The sequence below is a fragment of the Lissotriton helveticus genome, chromosome 5_1 (genome assembly GCF_964261635.1).
Source record: "Lissotriton helveticus chromosome 5_1, aLisHel1.1, whole genome shotgun sequence".
In the NCBI taxonomy this organism is placed as follows: Eukaryota; Metazoa; Chordata; class Amphibia; order Caudata; family Salamandridae; genus Lissotriton; species Lissotriton helveticus.
In genome coordinates, this window is record NC_136065.1 from 1,060,376,269 (window position 1) to 1,060,388,945 (window position 12,677).

Genomic DNA, 12,677 nt, shown 5'->3' on the forward strand with positions numbered 1-12,677 from the left:
CCAACAGGCCCTTTGACCTTATGACCAGGGTCACCCAGTGTTCGCAACACCCACCATCACCAGACTCTCTGTATGTCACTATCATTCATGCACACCAAGCTTAGGTTAGAGCCACAGCCTTCCCTTCAGGTCTCTTTAAGGAGTAAATCTGGCAAGTACGTTCGCCCCATACCACCTGCAACAAATTCATTTGAGTGAAGTGAGCAAGTAATAAATACTGTACAAATGTACCACCTGCAATATAGCCACGATGCGCAGCAATCCCCAGTATCAAAATGGCGCGATGACTATATGTTTTATGTGTTAAGCTTTTATGTTGTAAATAACAATAAAAAGTCATTGAAATAAAAAAAAAATGTGCTCATGACCAACAACTGAGTTTCAGGAACCCACCCCTTGTATTTGAGGGATTTGTGCAATTATAATGCCCATGCCAACAGCTGTATCTGAGGAATCAGTGCAAGTATACCTTCTCCCCAATAGTCCTCATTTGACTGCACTTGAATGTACTGGCAAAGTGTATTCGCTCTGTCATACTCTGCACCTGAGTGAACTGTGAATATATAGATCCATCGATAGCGGTTAGTTTTTGGTGCTTTCGGCTTCTGTCTTTTGACCCGTTTTATTTTCAATTTCTGCCATCGGATTTCCTCCATCCTTGTGAGTAGGGCTATTTCCTTCTAAAACTGTGTGTCTGCGTGAGGAATGGAGTTTCCACTTGTTAAATTTCGGAAACTGTTATTTAAAGTAAGCTGCTGTTGAGCAGAGGAGTTTTAGAAATGACTGCTCTTTAATGATGTTTTTTCTTTTGCGAGTTTTAGAGTCAGAAGCTGCTTTGGAAACTTGATTCGTATTATTTTTTGGATTTAAGTTTGCATAGAATAACAGTTGTCTGTTCACATCTCAGTGACCCTTTTCAGAGCAATTCAGAAATGGATTTATATCAGAATTGGTAATCGAGGAGTTGCGTTTCCATCGGTCTTTTTGGAGGTAGTGGGAGTTTATTCACTGACATATGCAGGCAAACTGTGCAAACAAAAGCAAACATCCTGCCAGCTAAATGTGGTGACCATATTGTAGCGTCGTGCTACCAATAATGACGCTACACAGTATTCAATGCTCACGAGCTCTTTAATGTACTTCTTTACTGTTCCCCGTCCCAACACTAACTGACCCTTTCCTGTCGCCGCTCCTCCTCTTCCTGTGTCCCCCTAACTCTGCCCACTAACAACTAGACTGCACACATTATTACATCTCCCCCTTTGTTAACAAAATGATGAAACAAAAGTCTGACTTGGTTATAGTTCTTCGATCAGCCGCACAGGTCGTTGAATATTTCGTCGGGGTCGCAGGACCACACCTCCCCCTTCAGATTCAGCTTCTGATGGAGTCTCAAGTCTCTGTACTGCAGCTGCACTGCCAGATCTCTCCATACTCAGTCGTTCAGGCGTCTTGTTGAGGGCATCCTTCACAGCCGGAGTGCACCGTTGAAAATGCGAGACATTCCTGGTGATTCTCTTATTCTCCGACTCAGCTATTATCATTGTACCCTTCTGTTGAGCGATCATTAAAGGTTCGGCTCTGAACTTGCAATCTGTCTTTTTCTGTTGTTCCTGCTTGACCAATACGCAGTCCCCTTCCTGAAGGGATGGAGATCTGGCTCTCCTCCGAGTGTCAGCGTAGGACTTCATTTTGTTCATGTGCTCACGGTCAGCCACCACTATTTCCTTATGTGCACTTGTGGGCGACACTGGTCGCAGGGCCCCTTCCCACGTAGGTATCCGTGTTCTGATCGGTCGTCCTAACATGAGCGTGGCAGGACATTTCCCCGTAGTGGCATGGGGTGTCGTTCGATATGCTCTCAGAACTTCATTGAGAGCCACTTGAAAGTCCTTTTTGTCAATGGTAGCCTGCTGGAATGTTTTCTTTAATGTTACCATGAATCTCTCTACCATTCCATTGGCCTGAGACCACAGAGGAGTGATTTTACGGTGCCTGAAATTTAGGTGCTTCGCAAATTCTCCAAACTCATGTCCATTAAAAGGGGGTCCATTATCCGTCTTGAGTTCCTTAGGAGTGCCCCAGGCCTCAAACACTTCATCCAGCACAGAAATGGTGCTTGTGGCACTGGCAGATGATACAAACTGTGCTATCGGAAATCTGGAGTACTCATCCATTATCACTAGGACATATTTGCCCGACTGAAGGGGTCCATAAAAATCCATGGTGAGCGCTTGCCACACACCACTGGGTAGCTTTGACATCTGTAGTAGAGTTGGAGGATCTCCTTGATTGACCAGTTGGCACTGGGGGCAATCCTTTAGAGTGAGTTCCACCATTTGGTCAAGCAGCGGGAACCATACTCGCTCTCTGAGCGCTCTTTTTGTAGCAACCACTCCACGGTGGCCCTCATGGGCTAGATTGATGACGCCCTAGCGGAGCTGCATAGGGATGACAATCCGTTGATCCCTCAGTAGGAGCCCCTCTGAGGTGGCAGATAGTACCTCACTCACATGCCTAAAAGCCTGCATCTCTTGACGGATGTGTGGATCGCACCCTTCTTCCTCGTTGTCATGGCGCCATCGATTGGTCCGCAATCAGCGCATCACCTTTTGAAGGATGTCATCCTGTGCTGTGGCTTCACATATTGCCTCCAAGGGAACCACTGGTGGCCTGGCTTCGTCCACTAGGAAGTGTATGTACTCTTCTGCTACAGATGGACGTGAGACCTGTGATGCTTGTGGGTGTCTCGACATGTAATCAGCCGGATTCGCTGATATTCCTGGTTTTTGCACTATTGTATAAGTGTACTCTTGTAGACGCAAACCCCAGCGCTCAATTCGAGGTGGCATTTTGGCTCTGGGATTTCCGAAAATGGTAACTAGTGATTGATGGTCGGTCACCAGCGTGAAATGCTTGCCATATATAAAAATGTGAAAATGCTCACAGGCCCACACAACAGCAAGGCTTTCTTTTTCAGGTTGGGAATAGGCCTTCTCAGTGTCCGATAAACTTCGGCTGGCATAGGCCACGATGTGCCTCTGGTCTGTCTCGTTGTCAAATTGGGCCAGTGTTGCACCCAGTCCCACCGGACTAGCATCAACGGTGATCTCAGTGTTTCTTTTGGGTCTGAAATATGCCAAGTTGTCCGCTGACTCAACGGCTTGTTTGATTTCCTGGAACGCCCGCTCACATTGGGGAGTCCAGATGAATGGCTGCCCTTGTTTGGTGAGGGCACGTAACGGGTGACTGATGGTGGAGTAATCCTTTATGTACCGGGCACAATAACTTGCCATGCCCAGGAAAGATCGAATGTCACTCACGTCTTGTGTACTTTTGGCATCGTTTAGGGCTATCACCTTTTCAGGTTCAGGCTTCATCCCGGCCCCAGAGAACACATGTCCAAAGAATTTAAGAGTGGACTGATGGAATTCCCACTTGTCTTTGTTGAGGGTAAGGTTGGCCTCCAGGAGAGCATGGCACACCCGGTCTAATGCTTTGTCGTGTTCCTGAACATTAGAACCGTATACTAGAATGTCATCACTATAATTTAGTGTGTTTGGTATGTGATGTATGGTCTGGCGGATGGCTTCTTGAAAAATCTCCGCAGTAGATGAAATTCCAAAACGAAGCCGTTTGTATTGGAACAGCCCTAGATGAGTGGCAAACGGTGTTATATAGCGCGACTTCTCATGCAGTTCCATCTGGTGATATCCTTTATTTAAGTCTAATTTGGAAAAGACTCTTGCGCCATTCAGAGATGAAATCATGTCACTTAAATGAGGTCCTGGATGACGCTCCCTTTCGATGGCAGTGTTGGGAAGCCTCATATCCACACACAGGCGCACCTTTTCGGGTGTGCCCTTCTTTGGCACGATGACCACCGGTGAAACCCATGGTGTTGGGCCTTCTGTCCGCTCGATAATGTTCGTTCGCAATAGCTCCTGAATTTCATCCTCCACAGCTTGTTGAAGGTGGAAGGGCACTCGCCTGTGATGTTGTGCCACAGGACGTATTTGTTCATTAATGTGTAACCGAATCTGGCATTTGTTCATTTTCCCAAGTCAGGTGAACAGTTTAGGGAACTTGTGTATAATGTCTGGATCATCGCTTACCCTGTACAAAATTTCGACCAACCGAAAACACTCCGCAGTGGGCAGACTAAGGAGACAGTCAGCTTCCGGGCCTTCAATTACGTGGATATAGGCCGGCACAGAGGTGGTTTTGTGCTTGAGCGTAGTCGCAAATTTTCCCAGGCATGGGAGGGGTTTCTTCGACATCCACGTGAACACTCTGACATAGGCCGGGCTCAAGGTGGGTGGCGGCTTCATTTTGTTTTGGCATTCACAGAATGAACTTACTACTTTTGGTATTCACAGAAGTTAGGATTTTGTCTTAAGTTGGTCTTAAGACAAACTTAAGACAGACTTAAGACAGACTTAAGTTAGGATTTTGTCTTAAGTCTGTCTTAAGTTTGTCTTAAGACCAACTTAAGATAAATTCCTAACTTCTGTGAATACCAAAAGTAGTAAGTGCATTCTGTGAATACCAAAATAGTAGTAAGTTTAGGATTGAGTCTTAAATTCATTCTGTGAATCGGGCCCTCAGGACCTAAAGTTAATCCGCAGAATCGCAGCCAAAAGGAATGAGCCATTTTTTCAAATTTTGTATGTGTTTGTCTCTAATTTGCATATTGTGTCTAAAAGCACAACAAAATCCTTTCTTGCAGAAATATTAGAATACAGTAGCCCCTGGCTGTCATGGTGTTTTTATACTGATCACTACCTCTCCGCAGGCAACAAAGGTTACCTTCTGTTTGACCAGCTCAGTCCACCATTGTTGGAAATGGGGGTTGCCCAAGTCTCCAAGGGGGTAGCATGGCATCAAGCGGGCAGGCCAAACTTCGAGGACATGTGAAGCATTCACGCAGTACCCACAGACGACACACCAATCACACTACAAAAGAGTCACGACACCACCTTTGGTTGGAAAAAGATGAAGTTTAGTTGTATCTCCAACCTGCAAGGTAAAAAGGAATAGAATAGTGGTAGTCATAACAAGGCGCCAACTGGCACCAGAGCCAAGTACTTTATAGGGAATTATTTACATGGGACAAAAAGGGGTTGAGTCCAAAGTCCATGCTGAAATAAAGAAAAATTGTGATTAAATAACAGTAGAACTGGGGCCAATCTGGCGGGGCAACTCAGGCTCTCATCCTTAGGGGGTTGGCTGAAATTGTAAGTTGCAACATTAGCGTAAGTACACCTCATGCGTGACAACACCAACCCAACCCCTGTAAGGGAAAAACATCATGTAATACCAGACAGGAACACCTGTAATGGATCAGCGCAGCTGGCTCCTTAACATAGGGCATACACTTTTCATCAGGGTAAACGCAACATATCCCTGTGCAATTAACACTTCCCTAGAGGAGCAGTAGACCCATTCAGGTAATTGGCCAGGCAACATTCCAGCAGATGTAAAACGTGTGCTCAAATGTAACACTTTTAGAGGTTAGATAACATTTCACTGGATAACCAACCATTCCATTAAGACCAGGATAAGTATGCCACTGGACAGGAACATTTCATTAAAGAGGAGGCCACAGTTCATTAGGCAGTAATGTAACTTTTATCAGGCAGGAATAGACAGGAAGCAAAACACTTCTTCAGATCCCAATATTTCTCTAGGAATCAAGCATTTCATCAGGCATCAACCTGGTCTCCGCCTGTCAGGAACCAACCAGGGGTTAACTTTTATGGCCAGGCCGTCACTAAAAGGGCTTTATCCCTGTTCTTGCCCAGTTCCGGCGTTTCCTGTGGCTAAGCAGGGCCAACGGGGCCCTTTCGCAGTGTTCCCCAGAGGGGAGGGGCGGTTCCAGGTACTCCACCTCGCTCCTAGGAGTTCCCGCAACTGTGCCGCTACCCTACCCACCGGGCTTTACCTGACATCTTCGGCTCACACAGGAGCCCTTGCGTGGGTTTCCGGTGTGGGGAGGACCCAGGCTTCTTTTGGGGCCCTCCGGCGATGGTGCTGGGAGGGAGGGGCTCTCCCTCGACCTCCCGGGAGCCCTGCCACTCTGTCAGGTTGCTTCTCCTGGCTGCCCGACCGGCAGCGCGAGGGGGCGCTGTCTCCGCCTTCACCGGCGGCTTCAGGCAGCCGCCTCAATTCTCCTTGGGTCCGGCTGCGAGGCAGGCACCGACAGTGTGCCCCGGCCCCGCCTCCCTCGGCAGCACGTCCTCCCGGCACCGGCCCCAGTCCACAGCCACAGACCGGCGGGGTGGCCTCCCGCTCCGGTCGTTCAATCCTCGGGGCTCCCCCTTCGTCCACGGGGGCCCCGCAACAGCGCTTCACCCGGGTCCCCCTCCTACCTCACGGGGACCCGGGGCTTGAATTCAGCTTCTCCGGGCCTTCCCGGCCAACAGCCAATCCCTGCGCGGCCTTCAGAGGTCACGGCCGTGCAGGCCAATCCGTGCGTGGCGGGGGCGGGCCGATGACGCAGCCTGGTCCCCCCCGTCACGTGATGCGGGAGTCGGCGGCCTCAGGGCCGAGCGCGGCCCTTCCCTCACTTCGGCGGCCCTCTCCTGGTACCGGGGGCCACCGCAACGATCCCCAAAGCAGTGGGGGGGATCCCCACGATAGCGCCGGGCCGCGGCGGTGATTTCCGGCGGCAATAAGGGGTAGGCTCCCTTCTAATTAATTATTTATATAGCGGCAAAAGCGCGCCTCCTCAAACGGCGCTATTCACAGGATGCCACAGTCTCCTCAGGAAACAGCGTTTTCCACAGCGCTATTCACAGCGCACTGCTCCTTGCGCCCACACGGCAGTTCTGGGGCAGATTATAGCGCTTCCTAGGGGGAACACAGCAGGCCCTCAGAACAACGCGCTTTTCTTCCCACAGCTCTGGGTAGGCAGTCCAGGGCTTCTAAGGACACGCAGCTCCTCCCAGTCCAACGCTTAAGGCAATGCAGCAGCAGCACTTCCAAAGGGGCCACAGCTTCCTGGGGGCACCAACCTCCCCAAACAGCGTCTGACAGGCGCACCTCACGGAGGGGGGGCGAACAGTTCCACAGCCAGCTCCAGGGGCACACTCCTCACCTCCTGGGGGGTTCAAGCCCACAGCATTCCTCCTCATGTGGGCACCTCTTTCCCTCAGCGCTGGCGTAGTTCAAGGTCCCACAGCGTCAGTGTCCTGGGTAGGGGCCCTCCCTTGGCAGGGGCCCATGGGGACAGCAGCGGGGGGGGTTTATAGGGGTGCAGGGCCCAGCTAACAGGCCCATGTGGCGGTAGCACCTCACAACAGGTCCCCTCCCTTCCTTGTCCCAGCGCTGACTGACTCTCTGGTGACACTTCTCCCTATTTATACCCTCCTCCCAGGCAGTGCCAGGACCTTCTAGAATGTTGGCACATCTAGCCTAAACTGGTTCTAGGGGAGGGGGTGAGCACCCTGGGTGCCAGGCTTTCCCTCCAAAAGCTAGGGGTAGCTGGGTAATATTATCTAGTCCGCTGACCTATGTCAGTCCAGTAGCAAAACCCAGGGCCATGGCATCCATTTTAAAAACAATACATTTCAATCAGGTGCAGTTTTAAAATGGGGGATTTTACAAGTGCTCACATTATTTCAGGTAATTACATTTTTCACCAGGGGTCTCACACCACTCATGGCCTATACAGGTTTAATCCCATGGGGGAGACCATCTAGATAAGGGGGTCAAAAGCGAGAAATTTTGGGGGAAAAGGCCAAGTCCAACACGACTCCCCCCCAGCCAAAAGCCAGGGTAGACTGATCAATGCCTTGATGGGCTTCCCTGCTTGGGGCGGAAAAAGGTGGACGCAGGCCTGCAACTACAGGAGCACCTGCAGTCTCTCCTCCACTCTGGAACCCAATGGTTCTCTTTCGCAACCCTCCCTTCACCAACAAAACCACCCCACTGGTGTTCCCTAGTGGGATGTTTCTCCTTCCTAGAGTGGGAGGCTCTAGCCTCAGGCTTGTAATTCTCTTGGACCACTCTCTTCTCTCCAAACTGCCACTGGTCCACCCACCTGGGGTCTACACCCTCAGACTGACCAGCCCTTAGGGGCGAGGCTCTCCTCCCCCTACTTCTCCTCCAAGGGTTCCTCCATCTCCTACGCCTGGGGACACCCTCACACAACTCTCTCCCCAACCTGGAGTCGAAACCCACAGGCTGAACCGGTGACAGGGGCGAGTCCTCCCTCTCCCTGCACCCCCTCCCAGAGTTCCGCACCCTCCTACCCGGAAAAGTACCCCTGGGAGTCACTTCCGGGGGGACTCTGGTTACAGAGGTCCCTCCCACCAGGGCAGGCAACTCCTGTCCCTGGCCACCCAACCCAGGATCTGCGCCCTGTGGCTGAGCCGGTGACAGAGAAGAGACCTTCCTCCCTCTGTACCCCCTCCCAGAGTTCCGCACCCTCCCACTGGGAGTAGTACCCCTAGGAGTCAAATTGGTAGGGACCTGAATTACAGGTACCCCACCCTCCAGGTCAGGCAACCCCTTAACCTGGAACCCCAGTCCAGGATCTAAACCCTGTGACTGGTCAGACCCCCGAACCACTGGAGCTCCAATTATTGATGCTCCGGGTCCTCCTGACATGAGGGGATCCCTTCCTCTGGATGACGCATTGGGACAGCCTAGTCTCCCAACCGGGGGTTCTCTTAAAGAACACTCCAGGCCCGGTGACCACAGCTGGGGCATCTCGGGACACCTCCCCGTCTCACTCCCTTCAGGATCACTCCCCTCAGCCTTCCCAGACGCTCTGGCACTTACCCAGAGGTCTGCCTCCCGAGCAAGTTCCCTGGGGTCTGAGAACCCGCACCGCAACAGATGGTGACGCAGTCTTGGGAAACAACTCCTCAGCATGTGCTCCCGGATAACGGCATGGCACAGCCCTTCCAAATCCTCCACTGCTCTCCTCACCACCCAATCCTCCAGTACAGTCCAACACTCCTCCTCAAACTCTCCCCAGGACTGATGGAACAGCTTTCCTCTGCCCCTAAACACTAACCCGTCCTCCTCTTCCGGGGAATCAGGCACAGTCTCTTGGGCTTCGGGAGTGGGACTCCTTGCACTGGACCTACACTCGCTGCCACCACTGGATCCCACCCTCTTCGGTGAATCCAGACTCCTAAAACCACTCTCAGGGGACAACCTACCCACCTGAGCTGATCTCTCCCTGGCGAAGGCCCTCTCCGCCTCCGCCATCCTCTCCAGCGCTAGGACTTTTTCAGTCTCTAGTCACTGCTCTTCTACCCTCAGCTGCGCTAAGCCCTCGGCATGCCTGAGCTTTGCCAGCGCCAGCTGATGCTCCCTCTCTTCTCTCCTATCTACCCACTCTTCTGGGGACAGGGAAAGGGATGGGGCAGTGCCCCCGGGACTGGACCCAGTGCGAGACTCCCTATCTTCGGTGTCCTCCACAGCTACTGGCGTCTCTGCCCTGCTAGACTCTTCCTCCTCCTCATCGGAGCAATTACCTCCCAGGGTTCTGGATGGGGAGCCCTCTCTCTGGTCTCTAACCCACTGACCCTTCAAAACTTCGGGGGGGTAGTCAGACAAGTCCCCACTAATCTCTAAGGGCTCTCCCCTCTTGAGGGCCTCATAGAGAAACAAATTCCTCCTAATGTTCCCTACTGGGGGTATCCCTCTCTCCAGGAGGAAGTCTATCACCTCCTGTTCGGTGTACTCCATCAGTTCCACTTCCTGGTAAATCAACCCCATCGTGGCGAGATACACCCGGGACACACCCACAGTGGACCAAGGGGACACAATTGTCAAACACTTTCAGGAGGAAGCAATTTAGCAAACAACAATAATCCCCACAACAAGGCTCGGATTACATCCAAAGCTCTATTTGCAGTGTAACCCGTGGCCGCTGTGGTACTGCGCAAACACAAGTCCTATCCCACCGCTTTGCCACCAAATGTTGGAAATGGGGGTTGCCCAAGTCTCCAAGGGGGTAGCATGGCATCAAGCGGGCAGGCCAAACTTCGAGGACATGTGAAGCATTCACGCAGTACCCACAGACAACACACCAATCACACTACAAAAGAGTCACGACACCACCTTTGGTTGGAAAAAGATGAAGTTTAGTTGTATCTCCAACCTGCAAGGTAAAAAGGAATAGAATAGTGGTAGTCATAACAAGGCGCCAACTGGCACCAGAGCCAAGTACTTTATAGGGAATTATTTACATGGGACAAAAAGGGGTTGAGTCCAAAGTCCATGCTGAAATAAAGAAAAATTGTGATTAAATAACAGTAGACCTGGGGCCAATCTGGCGGGGCCAACTCAGGCTCTCATCCTTAGGGGGTTGGCTGAAATTGTAAGTTGCAACATTAGCGTAAGTACACCTCATGCGTGACAACACCAACCCAACCCCTGTAAGGGAAAAACATCATGTAATACCAGACAGGAACACCTGTAATGGATCAGCGCAGCTGGCTCCTTAACATAGGGCATACACTTTTCATCAGGGTAAACGCAACATCTCCCTGTGCAATTAACACTTCCCTAGAGGAGCAGTAGACCCATTCAGGTAATTGGCCAGGCAACATTCCAGCAGATGTAAAACGTGTGCTCAAATGTAACACTTTTAGAGGTTAGATAACATTTCACTGGATAACCAACCATTCCATTAAGACCAGGATAAGTATGCCACTGGACAGGAACATTTCATTAAAGAGGAGGCCACAGTTCATTAGGCAGTAATGTAACTTTTATCAGGCAGGAATAGACAGGAAGCAAAACACTTCTTCAGATCCCAATATTTCTCTAGGAATCAAGCATTTCATCAGGCATCAACCTGGTCTCCGCCTGTCAGGAACCAACCAGGGGTTAACTTTTATGGCCAGGCCGTCACTAAAAGGGCTTTATCCCTGTTCTTGCCCAGTTCCGGCGTTTCCTGTGGCTAAGCAGGGCCAACGGGGCCCTTTCGCAGTGTTCCCCAGAGGGGAGGGGCGGTTCCAGGTACTCCACCTCGCTCCTAGGAGTTCCCGCAACTGTGCCGCTACCCTACCCACCGGGCTTTACCTGACATCTTCGGCTCACACAGGAGCCCTTGCGTGGGTTTCCGGTGTGGGGAGGACCCAGGCTTCTTTTGGGGCCCTCCGGCGATGGTGCTGGGAGGGAGGGGCTCTCCCTCGACCTCCCGGGAGCCCTGCCACTCTGTCAGGTTGCTTCTCCTGGCTGCCCGACCGGCAGCACGAGGGGGCGCTGTCTCCGCCTTCACCGGCGGCTTCAGGCAGCCGCCTCAATTCTCCTTGGGTCCGGCTGCGAGGCAGGCACCGACAGTGTGCCCCGGCCCCGCCTCCCTCGGCAGCACGTCCTCCCGGCACCGGCCCCAGTCCACAGCCACAGACCAGCGGGGTGGCCTCCCGCTCCGGTCGTTCAATCCTCGGGGCTCCCCCTTCGTCCACGGGGGCCCCGCAACAGCGCTTCACCCGGGTCCCCCTCCTACCTCACGGGGACCCGGGGCTTGAATTCAGCTTCTCCGGGCCTTCCCGGCCAACAGCCAATCCCTGCGCGGCCTTCAGAGGTCACGGCCGCGCAGGCCAATCCGTGCGCGGCGGGGGCGGGCCGATGACGCAGCCTGGCCCCCCCCCGTCACGTGATGCGGGAGTCGGCGGCCTCAGGGCCGAGCGCGGCCCTTTCCTCACTTCGGCGGCCCTCTCCTGGTACCGGGGGCCGCCGCAACGATCCCCAAAGCAGTGGGGGGGATCCCCACGATAGCGCCGGGCCGCGGCGGTGATTTCCGGCGGCAATAAGGGGTAGGCTCCCTTCTAATTAATTATTTATATAGCGGCAAAAGCGCGCCTCCTCAAACGGCGCTATTCACAGGATGCCACAGTCTCCTCAGGAAACAGCGTTTTCCACAGCGCTATTCACAGCGCACTGCTCCTTGCGCCCACACGGCAGTTCTGGGGCAGATTATAGCGCTTCCTAGGGGGAACACAGCAGGCCCTCAGAACAACGCGCTTTTCTTCCCACAGCTCTGGGTAGGCAGTCCAGGGCTTCTAAGGACACGCAGCTCCTCCCAGTTCAACGCTTAAGGCAATGCAGCAGCAGCACTTCCAAAGGGGCCACAGCTTCCTGGGGGCACCAACCTCCCCAAACAGCGTCTGACAGGCGCACCTCACGGAGGGGGGGCGAACAGTTCCACAGCCAGCTCCAGGGGCACACTCCTCACCTCCTGGGGGGTTCATGCCCACAGCATTCCTCCTCATGTGGGCACCTCTTTCCCTCAGCGCTGGCGTAGTTCAAGGTCCCACAGCGTCAGAGTCCTGGGTAGGGGCCCTCCCTTGTCAGGGGCCCATGGGGACAGCAGCGGGGGGGGTTTATAGGGGTGCAGGGCCCAGCTCACAGGCCCATGTGGCGGTAGCACCTCACAACAGGTCCCCTCCCTTCCTTGTCCCAGCGCTGACTGACTCTCTGGTGACACTTCTCCCTATTTATACCCTCCTCCCAGGCAGTGCCAGGACCTTCTAGAATGTTGGCACATCTAGCCTAAACTGGTTCTAGGGGAGGGGGTGAGCACCCTGGGTGCCAGGCTTTCCCTCCAAAAGCTAGGGGTAGCTGGGTAATATTATCTAGTCCGCTGACCTATGTCAGTCCAGTGGCAAAACCCAGGGCCATGGCATCCCTTTTAAAAACAATACATTTCA